Here is a 23,955-nt window from a genome sequence, read left to right as displayed (position 1 = left end):
AGCTAAAATATAAATTTTGACAAGAGAGGAGCAACACAATCACTCTAAAAAAAGCCCGTGTGTCTTCTTTCTTGCACAACACTCGGAGAGCGAATCACCGCAACTTACGGACGCAGCTCAGCGAATCACGATACCGAAACATATGTTTAGACAGAAAAACGCAGTCTGAGTTGTGACATTTAGCAATGCAAACGTGACGATTTTCATTGCCTAATGCCACAACTCAGACAGCGTTTTATGGTCTAAACATATGTTTTGGGATCGTCATTCTCTGAGCTGCCTCCGTAAGTTGCGGTGATTGACTCTCTGAATGCTATGCGGGAAAGTAGACGTACGGGCTTTTTCTAAAAAGCATAAACCCTCTATAGTGTGCGTATCGTGTATAAAGCTAAGTACTGAACGAGAGCGTAGCAGTGCAAGCAGTCTTTTATTAAAGATGCACCTGCAACGATTATTTTTATCTGAGAGAGTTATTGTAAGAATTTTATAAATGACTACGGAATACTGTTCGGGGTATGGTGACCAAGCGGCCGAGGCACGGGTAATGAAATAGAATTGAAAAGCAGCTGTCTCCGTTCACCCTTAAAGGGGCCCGACAATTCAATTTAAGTGTCTACCTTTTTTGCGGTTTCCACATTTCTTGTGGTTCGGGTAACTCGGCGGGCACGTAAGACTGTCTAAATATCACTGCGTCATATTTTAACTGGACGACGCGGAAACGTCCTCCTCCTACGGGGGCGCCCCGTGGTACCGAACGCGCGCGGCATGTGACGAAATTGTGACGTTGTCAGTCCTGGTCAGCTTCTTCCTTTCGACTGGTCAGAGCCGCTAAAATCCATTATTTTAAGTCGAAATACAAAACATAAGTGGCGCGAACCGTTTCAATAAGTTATGAAAGTAGCTTTTGTTTGGTATTTTAGCTAAGAAAAGAAACAAATACAGTTGAGAGAGTATGCGGAAACAAGAAATTACGCGTCGACATACCCGCCACCAAGCGGTGGAAAAGGCGGCGCAAGCTAGAAAGGGGTAGTGCATGGGATCAGGCGCCGACGCGCGCCACGCATTGCTGCGAAGCGGCGAGCGTGGGAAGATCCCGGATGTACGCGGCGGCGTGGCGGTCGTGTGGGCTGGAGGATACGACCGGTTCCGATCGTTCCCAAGGCCTTCGGCGAACAGGTTTGGTTTACGGTATGGCCGTTTCGAGTGACAGACTCCTGGTAGGCCCGCCTGCCTTAAAGTACTTGCGCTAAGTGCAAAAACACTCGGTTCATGAAGACGTCGCCCAGTAATTGGGCTGGTGGCGTTCGCCTTCAACGTCGAGCATTTGTGCTTCATACCACGCTCAAAGCGAACACTGCCAGACGAATCGCGTCACTCGTGTGTCGCGTATTTTTTTTTTGTGGGGTTCGGAGGTTTGGACCTAAAATGGCAAACATTTCGAGCCAAAAAGCTTTAAAAAAGAGTGTTGACTCGCGCAGCAAATGCAATGCTAACCGCCCTGGCCGCTCGCTTCATCCAGCCTATCCAGCCCATGCTTTAGTGGCGCCCTCTTGAACCGTCGACACGGAGTGCGGCAGCTGTGAACACTCGCTGAGCTCACTACCCCTCCTTTAGTTTACGGCCACCCAAACCAGGACCAGGGACGTCATGAAGAAGGTTATTTTTGCTTGTTTTCGTAATTTTAATTGACCTGTAACCTTTGATATAAAGCGAAATTCGAGAAAGGGAAGTTTCACTGAGTCTCTACGTTCAGTGCGCACAGGTTCGGTGCAAATTAAAAACCAGTCAAAAAGTCGTTGCAGGGCTTCTTTAAAGAGATACTACAGCAAAATTCTTCCGCTTATTTTTTGATATAGTCGTGCTCAAAGGAGCAGTATCAGATCAAACACACCGACATCTTGTTAAAAAGACACGAAAAGGAATTTTAAAACAAATTAAACGATTAGCAAAGAGCACCTGGTGGATGGCGCTAAAGCATCGTTTGTAATTCCCGTCTAGGAACCTTGACAGGTTGTGACGATACCTTTCTCATGCTTTGAACTTGACGTCATCCCGACATCTCTATGGCCAGCACAAGAAAACAAGGGAGGGAGGAACTCCCCACTCAACAGGACTCTCTTTTGTGAGTTCTAGACGTCACTATTCTCCCTTTACAAGATTATAAAAAATTAACTCGGCGCCCGAAATTCACACAAAAGCAGATGTGCGGTTAGTTGCGGTGGCCCGATTATTAACGTGCTTCGTCCGTTTCGGTGGCTGGAACGGCTAGGGCATCCTGACGACGTCAGCCTCGCCGCAGCTTTGTTCATACCGAGACAAACTACGTCACGATTGCGCCGGATGGGACGTGTTCTCCGCTGGCTGCTCTCCTAGCGCTTGCCAGAGTGGGCCGTTTATAACAATAAATACAGCCATCAGGCTCAAAACACAAACGTGTGATTGTCATTTACGGATATTGTGCATCATATTCATCCTATTTCTGAACACGACGGGTATATCTAAAATTTCGTTGAAGTGTCCCTTTAAGCTTAGTTCACACGCTTGCAACCAATTAAGGCAAAGATAGACAAGACCGGTTTTCGTGCCTCTTGTGACGTCTTAGGACCAGCTGAGCAGCAGCACATTAGGTACTAAGACGTCGCAAGAGGCTTAAAAACCGGTTTTGTCTCTCTCGGTCGTACACGGTGTCAAGTATTTGAACGGCGCTTCAGGGTGCAAGCCCACCATGGATGCCGTTTTGCTTCATTTTTTGACGGTTTATAGCTCTCTTTCTGTGTATTCTATGGTCATAAAGTATAATGTAGAAGTAAATAACTGTTTTTAACTATACTTTAATGTCTCGATAATGCGTTCATTCTCAGTTGTTAGCTTATTATTTTACTTTAGAAACCACACTTTCTGATATGAAACAATTTATTTTCTCGATTTTTAATGTCCCAGTTTCCCCAATAATATACGTAAACGGTCTGTTGGATATAGTGAATGAAAAAAATAAGCAATGAACAGTGCAAGGAATGTACAAAATAAAATATAAAGTTTAAAATAGTGTTATTTTCTCCAGCTATAAAAATGGAATCACGTCAACTAACGATAATAATGAGACAATAAATTGCGAAGCATCTTTTGATAATATATTTTCAAGAAAGTGCGTATCGATAGATTACAGATGGAGTTCAGTATTAAACCACAAACTTTTCCCATTCATTTACGGCAAGTTGCAGTTTTCTATTACTCAAAAGAGATGGCAACACGTGTTCAAGAATAGCTCGATTTGCATTTGTCGTCATGTGCCGCTTGGAACGCCACATGAGAGAAAGAAATTACACTAGCTGTCTGGGTGTCAGATGCCTGGATGCCCGCAGTGAGCAAGCCAGAGATAAAAACAAGAAGCGCGAGGCTCCGTGTGGACCACAGCTGCTTTTGAGCGCGTTTCACTGTGCATTGACACGACGGCTGGAGCGGAAGTGGGGATTCCGGCGGTTGAAATTCCACCATGTTTGCAAATACAACTTGTTTTAATCAATTGTAGTAATTATTTTAGAAGTCCCCCTCTGGCTTGTTGGAATGGTGCGGCTTTATTTTGCTGAATAGCCGTATATATATATATATATATATATATATATATATATATATATATATATATATATATATATATATATATATATATATATATATATATATATATATATATATATGTATAGGGTGTTTTTTTAAACTTAAAGGGACCATGAAATGACTTTTTTACTTTTTCCAGATAGCTTTTACATTAAACCGTCAATGTTCACTGAATGCCGAACAGGCATCCGTTTTCGTCTCGGTTTATTAACTTCTACACAAAAAATTAATGAAATATCGACTTTTTCTTGACCGCAAAACAAGCCGTGACGTACGCTGCTTCCGGAACCGGAAGTTCTCTCGGCAGTTGGAGATGGGAGCGTTAGCGGCGACTAGTTGGGGTGTGCCGGTAGGTTTTACTGCGCCGATGTCACCGACGTATTTTCTGAATCGGCGCCTCTCATCGCCGCATCGCAGCTGAGCGAAATTCAATGAGATACGTTGCGCTACAGCGACAGCATGGGACTAGTCCCATACGCCGTTATGCCTGTTGGGAAGTGCAGCGAGTCTTCCGGTGAAGACTCCAGAAGTTAACCCAACTGTCATTGTTGGTAAAAGGCGGCCAGTGTCAGTCGTTTGCAAAGCGACGTAGATGGAAACAAATTGCCGCGGCGTTTTTCGCGGTCTCGGAGATGCAGGAGCGAGCCGACGTTAAAAAAGATACGTTTGAACTACGAGTGTCAGCAAGAGCCACGTAAATACCTGTTCACACTCGGAGCGGACGCGCGCGTTTGATGGAAGTGCTGTATTCGCGCTGTTGGTAAGCGCTTCGGGACCGATCTTTTACGATTGCAACTCGATACTGACGCGACACTCGGCAAAGAAAGGTTGGACCGGTATTGCACGTATACCTCCCACGAACTGTTACAGCTCGACAGTGACGTGCAGTCTGTCAGAATAAAAATGGCATACCAATAGCAAAGTGTACATACCGTGTTACGAAGGTAATCCATACAGCGTTTATTTCAGCTCTATATCACACAAAACAAGAAGAGAGAATTGGCGAGGGTCCCTTTTCGACGAGTGTTCGTCAACCCTGCCTCGGAAAACAAGGGGAAGAGATTGACCACACCTCTTAACCTAAAATTGAGGTCAGCGATCAAACTATAATACGGGAAGGGTCCACAAGGGTAGCGCGGGCATATTCCATTCAGCACGCCAGCCGGTCGTAGGCAGACAGACGGTCTTGCGACGAAGCAACGCTGCGCCGAGTCGGAGTGCCTGCTAGGCCTATATCCTGAGAGCTTCGTCGGAGCGGGATTCGCGGCTGTTGTCGCTCTTCTCGGGTGTTTGCGGATCCAGCGTTCTTGTTCGTCGTGGTCTGTTTTAAGTACATTTTTTTCTTGCTGCTTGAAGTCGGCACGCGCGAGATGAAGACGTAGAAAAATAAACGTTCAGTCAGTCAAAGTTCTGAGAGGGAGGAAACCAAAGGAAATAACCGTTCTGAAGTAGGCCCTGCCCTACTGCGCACGCGCAGTGGTTGCTTCGTTTACCACACGATAGATGGCGCTTGGCCCTCAGCATTATCAAATTTGGCAATTTTCGCCACAGATCTCTAATTATGCTACAAAATGTGGATCTGAATATTATTTAACAAAACTTTTAGGAAACATTCGCCGGCTATTTATTGTTTACGATCGCGGTGCTGGTGAGGTAGGCTCTTACCCAATAGGCGACCTGGATTTGGCTGACGTGCTCCATTTCCGCGGATGCATCGTAGTGAACAGGCGAAGGAAGGAAGGCGCAAAAGAGTACAGTTTTCTTTTAAAAGTTATATAGCAAATAATTTTTGTTGGCTCCCTAGTTTTGTGTTTTTGTGTTTCGTTTCACACCTTTTACGACGTGCGGTGGATGAAATTCGATTTTAAAATCATTTCATGGTCCCTTTAACAGAATTTTTAAAAAGAAACCATGAAAGCTAGGTTAATGCGGTCTGCGCAGGTGAGTTATACGGCCAGGGGGACATAGTATAGGAGGCTAATCGTAACGATCACTCGGCTAATTAGTTAAAATTTGTTAATTAACGTTTTAATTAATGAGAATAGACATATAGTTTCAATTACAAACTTGCACAGCGTCATCGAAAACCACTAAATCAGTAATTTTCAGAAAGACTTTGAACACGTGAGAAGCGTAGTAGTGCACTGAAGTTACCGCTCGTGGAGCAGTTACAAGGCTGGGGCTAGATAAGAGAGGGAAAAATTGCGCGGGCGCCTTATCGCAACCGCTAGCTTTGTACGTGCTCCACGAGTGCTAACTTTAGTGCACCACTACGCTTCTCACGCGTTCAAAGTCTTTCTGAAAATGACTTAATTAGGGGTTTTCGATGACGCCTTGCAAGTTTCTAATTCAAACTATATGTCTATTTTTAAAAATTAAAAAGTTCATTAACGAATTTTAACTAATTATCTGACCGATCGTTACGATTAGCCTTCTATAATATGTCCCCCTGGCCTTATAACTCACCTGCGCAGACCGCATTAATTTAGCTTTCATGGTTTTTGGAAAAAAAATTCTGGTGAGCTTAAAAAAAACACCCCATATATATATATATATATATATATATATATATATATATATATATATATATATATATATATATATATATATATATATATATATATATATATATATGAAGTATCGGTGGCTCTGAGGCAAAGCGCTGACCTACGGGTCGCCATGTAGCGGGTTTTCATCCCGTCCGATGAGCCTACAATCGGACGCAGGCCTATTGCTGAGAAAGCGCCCTGGAATCGAGATTTTGGTGGCACGACAAAAGATCTCCTGTTAGTCAAGAAATTAACACGCAGTTATTTTGCTGAAGGGTGCGGGATGCCCTTCGTTGGTTTGACTTTACGATCCGAATTTTACTTCGCATTACTTTAGATCAGGGCGTGGCCAACATTACTAAAGTAACTTTATACTTCTTTTTACGAGTAACTACGACCAATGGAAATGGCAAAGCACATTCTGCTGGAACAAAATGGCATCATTCAGTTCAGTCCTCTGCTGCGAGCCGCCATTCGCTTCCTAACACCTGCACCGTTACGCAGTGGGCGCTTCAAAGAATGTTCCTACTTGTAGGAAGCTTTTATCTATAGTGATGTGCGAATAGTGGATTTTGAGTTCGAAGCAAATTCGAAGCGAATAGTGGTTTTGGCCGAATATTCTCGATGCGGATATTGAATGGGTTTTCAACGCCTTTGACTACCATTGCATCATGCTTAGACGAAAACCCAGCTAAACTCGTGAAAGTTGTTCCACTTGTTCATTTATAAACTAAGTTTAGTCTATCTATAGTATTTATGAACAATGACCTCAGAAGGTCCAATGTCTTGGGAGGAGAAGTAAACGACGTATTTTACATAAAATGAATTATATTGAGATGCATTAATACGGCAATTTGGGCCAGTTGGCACATGATCGTAGACAGCGCCAGTGTTTAAAACTCTTCTTGTCCTTGTGTTCTTCGGCGCCTGTCTACGATCTATAGAGATGGCTATACCCAATTAAGGGAGTTTATAAATCTTGCTATATAAAATATTCTTTTTCTAATCTCGAGTTAAATGGAGGTACACCTAAGCACTTCTTATGAGTTGTGAATACGAAAGTATGTACGTCACTCTTCCGCTCCTTTATTTCGTCTGCAGGTACTTGCGTCGATGGCAGAGCGGCGCGCTCTGCCGGCGAGGAGAGGGCGCCTCTCCTCGCCGCTCTGACCTTGGACGCTCCGTGTTAGCGGCGCGCTGACGGACACGCAGCGCCATGGGGTGAGCGGTCTTTGAAACCGATGCGCAGCGGCCAATGGAAGCCTCGTCGAGACGCGCCAGCCAATGTGACCGAAGCCGAAAATCCACCAGCCTTACTCCGCTCCTTTGGGATCGGGGAATTTAGGTGCCGTTGGCTAGCTTTTGGCGTGGTTTCATAGTTGGAAGCTGGCTTCACTTGGAGAGAGGATTTAATGTGCCGTTTGGCGCAGTTTCAGAGCTGATGACGTCGGCTCGCTCCATGAGACAGTTAATGGTTTCGCATTAAAAAAGGAAAAATCGCGCATGATGGACGCAGGCTGTAAGGGCACCTCTGCCTAACATATACTCTTGAATTACAGTCAGTTTAATTTTCAAACTTTTACTACAATGTAGATATACAAATTCACAAAGTTTCCATTTATTTTTTCTTACAAGCACGGAATTGCGATATTCCTACTTTTCCAATGTTTATAGCGGCGGGTTACCCCGTTGAGTGCCTTCTAGCTTAGCACCAATGTAATGCAGAGAAGTCACACCCGCGGAGCTCCCTTTCGCTTGTATTGCTTCTCCGCTATGCTGCGGTGCTCAGTAAGAAGCGCACTCAACAGGGCTAACCCGCCGCAATCAACACTTCGAAAAACGCGAATAGTGCAGTTCTTTTCGGAGCGAATATCGAATAGTGTATTATTCGCAACTACTATTCTAAATTTCGAATATTCGCACAGCCCTACTTATTTACTAACTTTAAACACTACGGGCTGATAAGCCAATCAAGCAGCTCCAAAATTGCATGGCCAAGCAGTTAATTCTTTTTAGTGTTGTAGTGAATACGCCATGACACAGCATCTTTAATGTGAGTGTTCGGGTTTTGTTTGTTTTTTGTCTTCATATCTTTGATTGCGCTCTTATGATGAAACAGGGCATAGTTGTTTAACTTTTTGTATATTAAAAAAAGTAACACGTTAATGCGAATAAAATTAACACACACACACAAAAAAACACGAAAACTAGAGAAGGGCCCTAATCTACACGACGAGACTAAGCAGGACCAAAGGAACAGGACATCGCCGCCTGCTGCGATAGGTTAGCGGTGCACAGCTGGCCAACCGCACCAGGCAGCGATGTCCCGGTTCCCTGGTCCTGTTTGGTCCCGCCATGTAGATTAGAATCCCAGTTGTAACGATTATCTTCTGATGTTTCTGATCGTCGAATACCCCAATACTCATAGCGACGATAATTGTTCACCTTTATATGAAAGGAATGCTCCGACTGTTTAGAACGTTTTAAATTTTTATTTAATTGTCATGTTTATATCGAGACCATTTTTCTTTTTATGTTGTCACAAAATAAATTCATAATCTGCACTCTTAAACGTAATGTCACGCGACTTCATTTCGTTTCATAGCCGCCTCGAAGACAACGAGTCAGAGCGCTGGCCTACATATCCCCAATTAGTTCAACGGATCCCCCGACGTTCAGTTGTTATACTTATTAATTAAACGTCTGATCTCACCCTTTTGGTAGACATGACCAAGAATGGTAGAAACTGTTAACATTCGTGTGCTGTACTGCCGGCTAGCTCCTGGTTAGCTCAATTGGTAGAGCGCTTTGACAGTCTTAGAGAGGTCAGGAGTCGGTTCCTGAACCAGGCGGATATTTTCAGCGGCGACAAGTCGCCTAGAAGGCGAGAAGTGTGCTCCAGTTCAGGCAGGTATGAGTAAATTTATTCATGCGTCAATCTGTTCCACCTTAGAGATTTTCCCTAAACTATTTTTCGTACTTGATATAAAAAATTGTGTGCAGTGTTAACAAGGGTACGTGTACGCGACGTAGTTCGGCTCAGTGCATAATTTCTTGCTCTCGTGAAGCAGTTTCTAAAGTCGTGGACATAAATGAACGACAATATAAACCAAATTTACTTGATTTAAGTGGGATTTCTTTGATCCAAATTAGCGTTATATGATTTCAATCACTTTACCTTAAAACAACAATTTCTGCTTCTAAACTCGCGCACATTCAGTTCCCCAACAAGGACGGCTTTTTCATTTGGTTTTAAAGAGGGTAAAGCAGTGTTATGGTCTCGAAAAAGAGGCAGCAAGCTCGTGTAAGATACAACGATTGTACTGGCCAATGGAAGAACTACCTTAGATTTAAAACTCAGTTTGTCCCTCTGTGACTGTCTATTTGTTCCACTTTCTTTCTCTCTCTTTCTCTCTCTTTCTCTCTGTCTTTTTCGCTCTGCGGTCTGTGTGCTTTTGTGCGGACGTATACTTCTTGTGTTTGTTTCCTTCCTTCGTATTTCAACTTGTGTGCATTGGATGCAACCGTATAAAGATAAAAACAAAATATTTTTTTTCTGATTTGTTTAAAAGAATGCCATATTTTGCTTGTGTTCCATTTTCACCTAATATATATTTTCCATGTTTGCTTATTATTTTAATAAAATACTAAATAAATACGCATAAAACATTAGGTCACAAACAAGAGATTAATAAAAAGATATTTGTTGGGATTCTATTTTTAGAAAATGTATGATATAAATATCCACAGTGAAACAGGAGTACTTCAAATCACGATTTAAATGCTGCCTAAAACCAGGATGGAAGCTATCTTGATTTCTATCCACTATCATGATTTGCACGACCCTGCACCTAAAGTTGAAGATAAAGTACAACCGCAAGTTCAAAAAACGTCGAGTTTGGGATGCTGGGCAGTTTCGATCGCACGTTGATTCATCGGTTTCGTTCACTGCGATGAACCCACCGCACAAAATTGAAACTCGTGCATCGTGTGCTTCATGCACCACGTGGAAACCAATCCAATTAATAGCAGTGAAGAGCAAACACGAATCAACAAGAGTCATATTCATAGTATTTGCCATATGTAATTCATTGATCGCAAGTAATAACCGTACCTTGAACTCCTTGATTTGCTTGCCACGGTCGCCGCGATGACATCGTCGTTTCTGTTGTGTAGTAGGAGCTTTTTCTTGGAATAGTCCCTCGCGCTTGTATTCTTCACTGCAGCCACCCTTGAGAAAATAAGGTAAGGCAGATATATTCAAATTCATACACAAACTGCCCAAACATCACGGTGGGGGTGATATTTCAATGTTTCATGGGCAAATTGTGGGCACTTGAGCACAGCAAGAGCTACAACAGCGAGTTCGGTTCTTCGAACGGCTATCGAAAGCCGTTGTGCGTTGACTCTGAAACGAGCTTCGTTCGGCGCCCGAACTTCGAGGCGGCGGACATTCGCGTCTGCCATGACCGTGGAACAACAAGTTCTCTGCGCGCTCCGGTTCTTCGGAACCGGTAGCTTTCAAGGCATGGTGGCTACTGACGAGCACCTCTCAGTCTCCCAGATGACTGTGAGCCGGGCTGTCATCCCGCTCATAATCCAGCCCCGTTATCCCGCTCATCGACTGGGCTCGAATGGTCCCGAATGCCGTCGAGGTTAATGGCCCAGTTTGAAGATAATCTTCGGCCGGTGGCAGAAATAATTTTGGCAACTCTATTAGTGGCTAGGGCGCGCATACTATTGGCCTACCAACTATCGAGCCACGCATCTTCATATCTTTAGAACCTTTCTTGATATATGCTGTAAGACTGAGAATTAGCATACAAATTTACTGTGACCCTCTACATGACAGCAAGATGGTGATATACTTTAGGGTATTTAAGCAAGGTTTTGTTTTACCATGCACAAGGGCACGCAGCAGGGGGTGTTTTCCGCACTGCCAATCGGTGCACCATAAAAGTCGGCATGTGAATGCAAAAATGGCGTGATCTCACCTCCAAATGCAAAAATGGCGTGATCTCACCTCCAGTCAAAGCACTGGCCCGCCGCAAGCTTGGACTGTGTACACACCGAGGATTCCAAGTATTCGCTCCTTCTTTGGAGAGAGGCGAACCTCGGGGTGGACCTCCTCCCGTGCCCCTCCCTTTCTCACTGAGGATACCTGTCTTGCCCTTTGCTACTCTAACTTTCGCTCTCCAAAACTACTGCCACTCCGCCGGAGTCTTGATCGCCGGCCCCTGTCTGTTTAGGCGCCGCACATGCTCGGCCCACCACAGAGTTCGCCGATCTCTGGTGAACTCTGCGGTGAGCTCGGTGCAGGCCCCCGCCAATAGTGGATGGTCCTCCATAAAGTCAATCAGAACATCCAATTGTATGGAGTACATGCGCGGTTTTTAATGTTCTAGATTTCAAAAAAGCCGGCGAAGCGAGCAGAGCAGGCGGTGATGCCATTTCCTTACGCGTCTGTCTGGCCGTTGCAACGATTGCAGACGACTTTTTGTCAATGTGTGCAGTGTTGGAACTACTGCCACATTTTGCGTCAAAGGGCACCAGAAACGTTCAGTCGGCTCAAATTCCACTGCAAAGTATTGCCTGAAAAAAGTTCACATGCCTGCGTCACCAAGGCGACGAACTCGAAAACAAAACTGAAACCACCGAAACTCCATTCGAACCTGTCCTGCGGGGTGGGTCTTTGGTACTTCCGTTTACTATAAGACGCATGAGAAGTGAAGCTGAAGACGCTGCAAACGACAGGTTTTGTTCGAGACTTGGCAGTGTGGTGCTGCTTACGTTGTCATCGCGAAAATTAAATGCAAAAAAACGATTTAGGTCTAATAGCACTGGCACCACTGATCTTTTAGTAGGCGGTATCGTGGATAGAGGCCTGTATTGCTGGGGTCGAGCGGCACCACCTGCAGTCATCGCTTGACACGAGCTAATGAATGTTACGGGAGAAACGAGAAAACTCGATTTTATTCACTTAGTAGGTTGTTTCATACATGAAACTTGTATCGTGTTTTCTGCAAATAACAGTTAATATTGTGGACAAGAATATAAAACGCGTTAGAATACCAATCTTTTTTTAAATGTATGTGGTGTGGTTGAGGGTCAAAGGCGACTTTGTTGGGCGTAAGCTGTGATGTGTTTAATAAGACGAGGGTTACCGAGAGCTATTTTGGAGTCATTCGTGATCTACAAGTCATCAGAGCTTAGCAAACGATAAGTTAGAAGACCTTTACAGTGGATATTCGCATCGTTTTAACCGCTTGTACATTGTACTTCTGGTGAAAGCTTTTTTTGAACCGCTGTGAGGGCTTCCGTGACAAACTAAAACTCGGAGCGTGCCGTTCAGTCGCTGAATGTGTCATTTATTTAGCAACCGAAGCAAGCGACGTCAGAGAGTCGGTGGTGCTCCGGCCCATTTTTTTAAAATCAACGTTCGAACGCTTGACGAATGTAGATTTGATCTCCAAGCACCCGATATAATGATCGCAGCACATCATAAAATACTCGCCTTCGAGCACCCGGTACAAGCTTCAATATCCCTACTTTTGCGTGGTTCTCCCTTAGACTTGCGTGTACTGCCTGTTGTCTAGCAATTACCGCCGGTGATGCCACCGGCGGTGTTCCCGATCCGCGATCCAGACTTGCACTTGGAGAGTTCTAATGCATCGCACGCGCGGAGTGTTGCACGGAGAGGCGGCCCCAAACGAACTTGCCGAATGTACCGAGTGCAGTCTGATGCTGTCGCCATAGATGTTGTAGAAGAGTACCGACGTCAAACCGAAACTAGCGCCCTTTTGTTGGACGTGATGAATGGGAATGCGAGAGTGTAGTCGCTGCAACGTGTAACTTATATTTGCGATGACTTCCAAATAAGCCACTCGGCTGCCAGAGATATTTACAGACGGCGTAAGTTTCCGAAACGAGCTGACTACAATACAGCATACAATAGAGAAAATTGATGACACTGTACGCGCAAAAGCTTTCTCCGTTTTAATCATGGTTACCATACGAATACCTTGCAATAACTTTTACCCAATATTCACACATGATAGAATCCGAAAAATAACTTCGTGATTAACCCTATCAAACGCTTTTTCTTAGTCAATCTAGAGCATTGCCACCTGTCCTCCCACTTGACAGCAATGACCCAGCAAGCTTCGTGCGACGTTTACGTTTGTCTGAATGGAGTGGCCCTTAATAGCACATGTCTGGTGCTCCCCTACAAGTGCGGTTGTTACGCATTGCAAGCGGCTAGCCAGCACTTTTGCAAAAATGTTGTAGTCTGCATTAGATAGCCTGATTGGCCGGTACCCAGAAACGGATCGGAGCTTAGCCTCTTCCTCAGACTTCGGGATGAGCACAGTATGTGCTTCTAAGAACGAAAAGGCCAAAGCATTCACTCTGAATACTTCCTGAAAAACTTTCAGTAGAAACGTAGAAAGTGATGACTTGAAACACTTATAAAATTCTGTGGTCATTCCGTCAGGCCCGGGAGCTCTAGTGGGGGCTAGCTCGCCTATGGCCTTTTCGACTTCGGACAGCGTGATTTGCTCTTCCAGCCAATCCTTGATTTCATCGGACAGTGAGGTAACCGGGGCACCACCTCATCCATGTGTTGGAAACGCCTAGGTCGAGCGTTATCTCCGAACAGCTTGCTATAGGTTTCAACAAAAGCCTGCTTTATCCCGTCACGGTCATTTCGGGTGATATGGTTATACTCGATCTCAGCTATTTCCATGGCGATCGTATATCTTTTTTTCCTCTGCTAAAACTCTTTTTTGGATACATGGTTTTGCGCCAAAAAGACGGACACAAGAGAGAAACGAGAAAACACAAACACAGACGCTCGTGTCTGTGTTTTCTGTCTTTTTTTTTTCTCTCTCTTCTGTCCGTCTTTTTTCCGCAAAACCATGTATCCAAAAGTTCACCAACTCGCCCAAAAACAAACTATTTTACAAAACTCTTTTTGTTGGTTGTTCTCCGAGCAAGTATTTTTGTGACCGCGATCGAACTATTGCCCCTCTGTAGCGATTTCGATGGATTTAATCTATCCTGCTTTTTAAATAGGTGATATCTTTTGTCCCTTGTCTTGGGCACTCACATTCAGCTTCGACAAGGATACGCAGGTTACGCTGCAGTTTTGCATCTTCCGCTCTTTTAGCAAAGGCGATTTTAGTCGAAATTTAAATCGCACTTAGTTTAACCTGTTCTTTAAAGCTTTCCCATTCCCCGAAATAGTTAATGTTTTCTGAGAGTGACCACTTCTCTTGCAGCATTTTAACTTCTTCGCAATCCTTACTCTGAAGTACCAGCTCGTTTAATTTCCAGCGCTTCCAGTCAAATTTGGAGGTGGTCCTTGTTTGTTTCCGAAATTAATTGTAACTAAGCAGTGGTCACTGAAATACACGGGCTTTACTCTATAGTCCGTAAGACCATCCAGCAAGTCACTTGAAACGTAAACTAGGTCTAGTCGCGCGTGCGTCGTTCCCTGGAAATCAGTGCACTTCATTTGCTTTGAAAAACTGTGAAGCACACCCACGTCAAACAAATTGAACTCCTCATTCATTTCAAGGAGTGCTCGAGCACTGTGATCATATTGTGTACAGGATCCTGCCCTATCAAGTTCTCTCGTCACGGAATTAAAGCCCCTCATCACAACAAGTGCCCTTTCACAGTTCAAGACTCGATGCACCTCCCTCTAAAGGCCAGCCTCTCATTTCCTCTGTTTGGCACGTACAAGCACACCACGCGCCATTCCATCTGTCCTAACGTAAAGTCACGAAATGCAAGGCGTCCCCGCTCGTCTGTCGTCGCTGTTAGATTTGTAAGCGGCACAGACTTCTTTAGAAACAAGAAACAACCGCCTGAAAGGCTTCGCGAATGAGCAACGCATACCTCGTATGCTGCGAGGAAAGGCTGAAGTACTCGAGTTACATCCTCCTCCGTTGAAAGTTTTGTCTCCTGTACCGCCAAGAAATCTATTTTTTCCCAGTTTAACAAACGCTGCAGTTGACACTGCTTCTTTCTGGCATTAAGTCCTCGCACGTTTAACGTGCCAAAACAGATCGGTTCAAAAGTTTCACTCGCCATTGAGTTGTCTAAACTACAACGCCGAAAGTTTCACTACACAGCATCTTACGATGTACTGACCTTTAGGGCGCACTTGGACAGAAGTTCAGCAATCATTTCTTTCTTTCTTTCTTTATTCTTTCTTTCCGGATTGACCGGGAGGTGGGCAGAGACTAAAGGCGTGATGCCTGACGAGGTCTCTGTCCCCTTTACAGTTCTAACACAGCAGTGCGGGGTACATAGATTTTTGAACACGAAAATTAGAAAAAAGAACCTATAAAATTCTTTACAAATCAGAAACAATAAAAAACAGGATCTATCAATTATCCCACGATAGTTTTTTCAGCAAAGAAGGAGAAAAACAAATTAGTCAGAAACATGTTTTAACAATTCAAAAGTGAAATATGGACATGATTTAATAAGTACACAGTACACGGATATCAGAACACAATGTCACTGCCCACCAGAAGTGTCTTTAGTCTTTTTTTCTTTTTTAATATGAGTATATTACAGTTAAAATCTATTAGATCTTCCGTATTATTCAAGATTTTAGCGACTTGGACGCATGTCGTTTGTTTTCCGTAATTGGTACGTATTTTTGGAGGTCGCCTGATTCTATGTCTAATTGTGTGATACGTTGTGTTTTCTGGCGGAATTGCGAAGAGTTTTTTTGTGTGTATTATCTGTAACAATTTAAAATAATAAATTTGATTCACTTTATGTAGGCCATATTTGTTGAATAGCGGTTCAGTCGGGAGATCTTGAGGCTTACCTTTATAATTTTCAAATAGTCGTAGATTTTTTTTGTAAGATGATCAACCTAATATAGTTAGTTGCCGATGTCGTGCCCCAGACCAAAATGCAATAACACAGTTTGGCGTAAAATAAAGCGTAATATATATATATATATATATATATATATATATATATATATATATATATATATATATATATATATATATATATATATATATATATATATATATATATATATATATATATATATATATATATATAGTTTTTTTAGCCACAAAGGTATGAGATTTCTTATTTTACAAATGCATTCGATGGCTCGGGATAGCTCGGAGCTCAGCCTATTTATGTGCGTGTGCCAACTTAACTCCCGATTGAACCACACACCAAGACATTTTTGTTCTGTAACCTCCTCTATAATTTCATTTTCGAAATATATTGTCACCTTAGTGTTGTCGCAACTATTAACGGGAGTTAAAATTATATATATATATATATATATATATATTTTGTTACGTTTAGTTGTAATTTATTATTTTGAAGCCACGCTGATAGACTGTCCAGATAATCATTCGTCATAGATTCTGAGGCCGCTTTAGAGGTTGAAGCAAAAAACGCGTTAGTGTCGTCTGCGTTCATGACCAGATCAGGGGATCCCAAAATATTTGTGATATCATTCACATAAAGAAGAAATAAGAGCGGGCCCAAAATAGACCCTTGCGGAACACCGTACCTTATTTTGGGTGAATTAGAATAATTGTTGTTAATATAAACATACTGCATGCGATTTTCGAGGTAGTCTTTCATTAAAGTCAAAGCAACCCCACGTATGCTGTACCTTTGAAGCTTAATTAGTAACATGTCATGTTGGATCGTATCGAAGCCCTTTCTAGAATCTAGAAATAAGCCTAAGGTGCATAATCTATTTTGAATATTTCTTATAATTTTATCCTTTACTTATACAAGTGCCTGCTCAGCTGATTTAGATTTTTGAAAGCCTATTGACATTTGTTTAATACATTGTGCCTGGAAAAAAATTGTCTAATCTAGAATTTGTAACCCCTTCAAATATTTTTGAAAAAATAAGCGAAACCGAGATTGATCTATAATTCTGTAGAAGGTGTTCCCCGCCACCCTTATAGATTGAAGTAACTCTTGCAATTTTTAGTTCGTTAGGAAATATTCCAGTTTCTAGAGTACGATTGATCACATGTGGCAAGATATAAGATATTTGTTGGGAGACATATTTGACAGGCCTTGGCTTGAAGTCGTCTACACCAGCTGCGGCATTATTTTTAATTTTATTTATAAGCCCTTCTACTTCATATGGCGCAGTTGGTAATAGCATTATCGTGTTTGATAAGGAAGTCATTGCGTCTGTGACACAGTATCGCGAAGTATCTTCGTGTTCTGGTGGTGAACCAACGTCAACAAAATGCATATTCTTTAGATTCGCCATTTCCTGTCCACTCCGTCGATAATCAACAGTCGTCGGGACTGTTCACTTTGAGTCCCGCCGCCTCCCCTAGTCCATAGCGGCCCGGGCCTTGTTGTTAGCCCGCGTTCGTTTCTTCACTTCTTGAAAAGGGGCGTCGTTTTGGGAGTCTTCATCCGTCAAAGCGTCAGCCTGGTCCAGTCCTCGTTTGGTGCTCTGGGGGGTTGCGTCCATGGCTGCCTCGCCGACGTTCATGATGGCCTGTTATTTTTCACCGTCAACCGGATGTCTCTCGGGGGCGTGCGACTGAATCGCAAGCTTTACCCTTGTTGGTGTTCGACTGGTGGTGGTGGCAGGTGATAAAACCCGTTCGCTCTACTGACGTCTAGCCGTTTCGTCATGGTGGCCCCCGACCGCTCTGCCTTCGTCGCCTTCAGGTGGGCTTTTCTGACGAGCAGCAACGTCACAGGAGTTCACCGTAGCGATAGGGGTGTTCTCAGCTTGTTCCGTCTTCACCGCAGAGGTTGTGGCTGCTACTGTAGTTTCCTTCGCCGAAGACTCCGCCTCGTCTGCTTCCGTAAGAAATTCAGACGTCTCCTGGTCAGCTGGCGGTCCGGTGGCCCTGGTGTACGTTTTTACGCAGCCCTTGCTTTCGTGCCCAAAGGTGGGGCACTCGGTGCATTTGGGTACCTTGCATTCTCGTCCAACGTGGCCGGTTCTCTTGCAGCGCAGGCACTGCTGGGCTCTGCCGGGGATGACAACCAGGGCGTTACCCCCGAAAAAACGCGGTTGGTGCGGAACTGCATCAACTACTACCCCGTCCTTCAAAGTCATGCGGACCAAACTTGTGGTAGACTGAACGCCGAGAAATCCCTCGGCGCGCCAGGTCTCGCGGATGACCTCGTTGACTTTGCCGTAAGGGGCTAGGGCCCTTTGCACCGCTTCGTCCAAAACATGGAAAGACAGCCAGTGAACCCTCACGTGTACCTCGCTGTTGCTTGGGTCTAGGACGAAACACCGTAATTCCTTTACCTTCAGTTTTTCATTCTCCGTATGAAGCGTCACCATCCAAACGTGATTCACTTGGTATTACCCGAATGCCGCCACTTCCTTGAGCACTTCGCACCGTTCGAGCTCGCTTCTAGAATCCTGGATGCGATAAGGCCGGCCTCTCAAATCACATTAAAGAAACGCCGAGTTCACCGCAGCACTATCGTTTGGGAACGAAGGCAGCACTATCTTATATTAGTAGTCAGTCATCAAGTTCGAAGAACCACGGCCGATATCGGCGTCTAACGCTGCTCGTTGGGAGCCCATAATCCTTACGACCGACCTGCTCGAGAGCCGGAAGTAGAATGACCACGCAAGGCACGCTTTCATGGTTTGGGAACGAGCGGGAAATTATATGTTTCTATGTTTCGCTACCGCGTTCCATTCTTAAAGGCGAAGCTTAAGCGCCCTTTAAGTTTTTTCCATACATTTATGCATATTTAATTTTAGTTTTTGAGTGTAATTATACTGTTAGAATTTCTGAATTTTTGACACTTCTTTTTGATGTTTGTTTTTCTATTCTGACTGATTTTGTTTGCTAACTTGAATGTTATGTCCCTATGTTTTGTATTATTTTTGTACGAGTTGGGGTGCACCTACCATAAGGCCGTATGGTCGTTTTAGGGCTCCCGAAAATAAAGAATATTACATTATATTTTATTATTATATAAGTAATCAGAGTAAAACTGGTGTGATTAAATCACGATAAAAAAAAACCTTTTGAAACATTTTGATTTCTTTTCCTCCACCATCGTTTTTAGTGTCTTCCCAAGATTCAAATACCAAATCAACCGTAAAACATAACCCTCCCTTAACTTGCACTGCAACGTTTTAAGTATAATAAATACGCTATCTTTTTATGTGAAATACAATAAGTTAATTCAATAAGCAGAGTGTGAATTTTGTTCGCTCCTTTATGTTTTTAGTTTATGAGAATACCGGGAAGGTTCGGCACTTTTACTAAAAAAATAACGAAGACGCTCTGAAACCTTTAAGCATCTAAATATACCGCAATATATATAGCGATTCGCTAGGAAGTAATGTGAGTAGGCGCGACAAAATACGCTTTGACAGCAGTCGAATTTTAATTAATTACTCTAATCTCACGGAATCAACACAAATAAGCCACACAAAGCGTAATCGAACACAGTTAAATTAGAATTCATCGGACAAAAACACTTCGGTTGCATTGTCTATACGTGGCCGGTACTGTGATGTATACTCGTTAGTTTGCGTTTTTTTAATGCAGATTTTTATTTTTACTCTTGTTGGTCTAAAATAGCTCCTTTTTCCTTTTTTTTCTATCTCCTACACTTGCTTCCGGGACGAAGCCAACACCAACTCGGAAGTCAGAGAGACGGCTTTAGAAGCACACCGCCGTGCGTGCACGGATTCGGATGTTATATAACGACTGCGACACATTTGGCGAACACGCATTAGGTAATACGTGTAAAAAGGAAGAAAAAAGCCGAGCCGCGTCAACAGAAAACGGTCCATCGCACGACAAACGCGCCGAGCGGACCGCACAGATCGCGTCACACTCGAGAGAGCACGCCAACTCAAGCAACTTGAAGAGGACGCTCGACCAAGAAAACGACCCACGAGCACGACCGAAAAAATATAAAATGAAAAGGTTGTTTTGAATTTTTTGTTTGTTTTTATATTACCCATTTCAAGTCAGGGAGTAGGCAGAACTCTCAGAAGCAGACCTGACCCAAGTGCGCAGTGTAAACATTAGTTCGTCGTCAAGCTGGGATGAGTAAGGGCAGTTCCGCGTCGATTTTTTTTTCCTCTTGTAAAGTTATTTTTTGGTTCTTTTAGTTTGAAAGCAGGGTAATCACTTGTGAAAAGTTTCATCGGATGTACGCTGTTTCGAACGTGCCTCGCTTAGTCACAGATAAAGTTAGAACTTACGCCGTCTTTGCGTTTTAGGGGCGAAGCTTGTCCGTCCGGCGTCCATGCTCACATCGATTGCCATCCCATCTGTCTTCTTAAAAAAAGAAAAAAAAAAATGTTTGCGCAGTCGACAGGATTTGAACCTGTGCGGGGAGACCCCAATGGATTTCTAGTCCATCGCCTTTACCACTCGGCCACGACAGCAGGACGAGTAGGGGGCTCTGAGATGTGGTAGTAACTCAAGAGCTGGGGTTTCTGTCATGGATGAAACGTTTCATGTAGCCGCTCAACGTCTATACAGGAGAGGGTGCTGTGGTCATATGCTCAAATGCGTATATAACCATGTTCCAACCACGCATTCTCTTTCTGACATGGACCGTTGACTTGAGCGGTGGAGATGAGTTCCCACGGCTTCTAGCGGATCCAAGCTGATCCGCTACAAGAACCACTGTCTTTGCATTTCACCGACCATATAAAGCAGTAATAATGAAGTCAAAACGCAACCCGGAACTATGCACTATCTGTGAGCAATAAAAAAATCAGCACCATCAGCACTACCAGAATAAAATCAGTATCATCAGCACCACCAGAGCTTCGCCCCAATCAACATCATTCACCACGTGGAGATGCGGTCATTTCTTTGTTTCCAGTGGCTCTGAGGTAGTTTAGTGAACATCGGACTACAGAACTTTTAAATTGGTACTGAACGGCGTGATTCTTCACAGATGGTTAACAACTTTTCCAACGGTTTACAATATTGAAGGAGCCCTGCTGGCTTAAAGAAGAATTTGGGACGGGAATCCGCTCTCGTCTATCAACCGGGACATAAATATATTACATTTCCTATCGTCCATCACAAAAGCATTGTCTCATAAAAGTTTAGTCTGAGGAGCCCTATACCGAAGGATAACTTGTAATGTACTATGCATTCCTCTGACAAGCGGCTTGCATGGTATATTTATTGCCTCATTTATTATTACGGTTTGTAGAGGTCTATTTGCACTTCAGCTCCTAGGTAATACACTGACCTTCGCTCCTGGCTGTTTTTTAACGCTAAAAACATCACAATTTGAAGCGTCATTTAAATCCTAGTTCCCTTGCGAGGGACGCCCGACTATTCGCTTCAAGGGCGCAGAAACCATTTTAGGAGTCCTTTCGCTAAACACTCTTCGGAATCATTCCGCGAGTGGATGGCAATGTGAATAATACATGGCATTCGTTCTTCCCTGATTAATGTTAGAATTCTGAGGCACTGATTCTCCCACGAGGACCAAAGTCAAGCGCTGACGCAATGCTCGTTCGGGGCCAACCCATGGGCCTCATTCGGCTCTTGTTTACCCAGGGGTAATCCTCAGTCTTCGACAACGTAATGGTGCCCACGACTACGTGAGTATGCTCTCCGAAGTAGAGGCAGAAATAAATAGTTCGCTTCTATGTCCGATATTGCACCTAGGTAAGGGGGCATTATCCTGACTGACAGGAAAAGAACGCCAGCGAGGTCTTTCAGTTGTCCCGCCACCCGCGCAAGGACCATTCGATAACGCTCCGACGTCTCGTAACCTTCGAGCGTGCACGCGCTGCTGAAGCACGATAGAAGGCGGCGGTCACGGGGTGGAGGCCGGGCTTCTTAAAGATTCGCCCTGCTGTTGGCATAGGTGAATCCGTAATTTCATTGTTTGATGTCAACGTAATGAAACTTATTCGCTCCTGTCTATCACGCATTTGAGGTTGTCATGTAAATCATTGGGAGGCTCGCCTTCGGCAACTGCCAGAAAGCTCAAAATAACGAGATGATAGCCCGAATGATGTCCGTGAATACACCCTATAGCAAACGTAGAGCGCACAGAGAATCTAGACTGCAAAGAAAGTGACTAGGCTACCAGCAACAAGAACTTACTGTGACTTGAAACTATTACCATTACACAGCTCTACATATCTCCACAAAGAGCCTGAATAAAACTGTTCGGCTATATTAACCAACAAACTGTTTACAAACAAGACCGCGTTTGCCCACACCGGGGGTGGACATTGCGCGTGCGCAGAAACCAGATTCCGGTAAGGCGAAGCATCTACGCTTGCGCAGAGCAGACAGCAGCGCCACCGCAGTGGCTTGACGTCAGAGAGTTGAGTTGGTCCATACACACTGTCGCTCTTCACTGTGCCAAAATCCGAGATACCTCTTCGTATTTGGAGGCACAGATAAGAAATAAAAAAAAAAAAGGCTTTGGGCTTGCATTTATTTTTTTTTTATTTTTTTTTATTTAAGAGATGAGCAAGCGAAGCTCGTGATAGAGCTTGTTTTATATTACGTCCCACAGTTTAGCTAATAAATAAAATCGTCCCTTAAAACAAGATTGACTGTTCTAAAAGTATGAACTGCGGAGAAGCGTGTACGTTTCCATGAACCAACGACATCCTTTGTTTTCCCGAAACCTGATAAAACTAATCTAAGGGTAAGAATGAAAAGCCTGATATCGAATAAAAAATATTAAAGACGTTTACAATTTTCTGTAATGCCGAATTAGAGCGCAGCTCTTGAGGAGGAGGAGGGAGGGGTACGGAGGGGGCGGGGGCGTACGGAGTGAAATTTACCGGGAAATCGTGGGACAATTTCTGGGCGAAATCCCCGCTAAATTTAGCGGGGAAATTTCCCTGCTAAATTCGGCAAAAAATGTTTACACAAAATATAGCGAAACAAATTGGCGGAGAACTTTCCCCGCTAAATTTAGCGGAAAACATTGCACACTAGATTTGGCGGGAAAAGTTCCCCACTAAATTTAGCAAAAACATTTCCCCGCTAAGTTTAGCGGGAAAATGTTCCACTAAGTTTAGCAGACAAATATGCCCGCTCAGTTTGACAGAATAATTTCCCCGCTAAACATGGCGGTAACATTTCCCCGCTAAATCTGGCGAAAAAATTCCCCCACTAAATTTAGCAAACAAATTTCCCCGCTATGTTTAGCGGGAAAGCGTTCAGCTAAATTTAGGAGGAAATGTCCTGTTAAATTCAGCGGTAAAGTTTGTGACGTTATGTGACGTTATGTGACCCCTGTGAGGTCACCTAACCCCGGTGACGTCACGTGACCCCTGTGAGGTTACGTGACTCCTGTGAAGCCACGTGATTCCGGTGACGTCACGTGACCACCGTGAGGTCACGAGGGTCACGTGGAGGGAAGAGTAGTAGGCAGGATGAGGAGGTGAGGAGGAGGAGGGAGGAGGGGTATACCCTCCCCTCAGTACTTTTCCCTTCTCCTCCTCAAGAGCTGCGCTCCAATTCGGCGTTACAGGGAATTGTAAACAGATTTTGTTTACTGATCCGCCGAAAGCCATCCCGGTGATATCCCACACTGCCTGGTGATAGTTAGGGGGACAATATGGCTCTTAGAAGGGTGGGAGGAATCATATGTTAGTCTTTTTAGAGTTAGGCTAGGGGGCGCAAGCTACCCCCCGTTATAAAGGGTATAGCCATTAACATTCATCCATCCATCAACATGAAAAAGACCAAGGTCAGTCTACCACTTTTTTTGACGAGTGTTCACCACACTGACACCCGCATTAGCGAGGTTGGTTTTAGCGAAAATC

The 23,955-nt window shown here is 43.9% G+C and overlaps 1 pseudogene; it reads right to left on the bottom strand.

Annotated features, from left to right (window-relative positions):
* Positions 1-17,493: 17,493 nt before the first annotated feature.
* On the bottom strand, positions 17,494-18,504 carry LOC115317359 (annotated as a pseudogene).
* Positions 18,505-23,955: the final 5,451 nt, after the last annotated feature.

Source organism: Ixodes scapularis, unplaced genomic scaffold, assembly GCF_016920785.2.
Source record: "Ixodes scapularis isolate PalLabHiFi unplaced genomic scaffold, ASM1692078v2 PGA_scaffold2__306_contigs__length_199485367, whole genome shotgun sequence".
NCBI lineage: Eukaryota > Metazoa > Arthropoda > Arachnida > Ixodida > Ixodidae > Ixodes > Ixodes scapularis.
The sequence above is the reverse complement of the archived record's forward strand: the minus strand, read 5'-3'. Positions and strand labels throughout refer to the sequence as shown.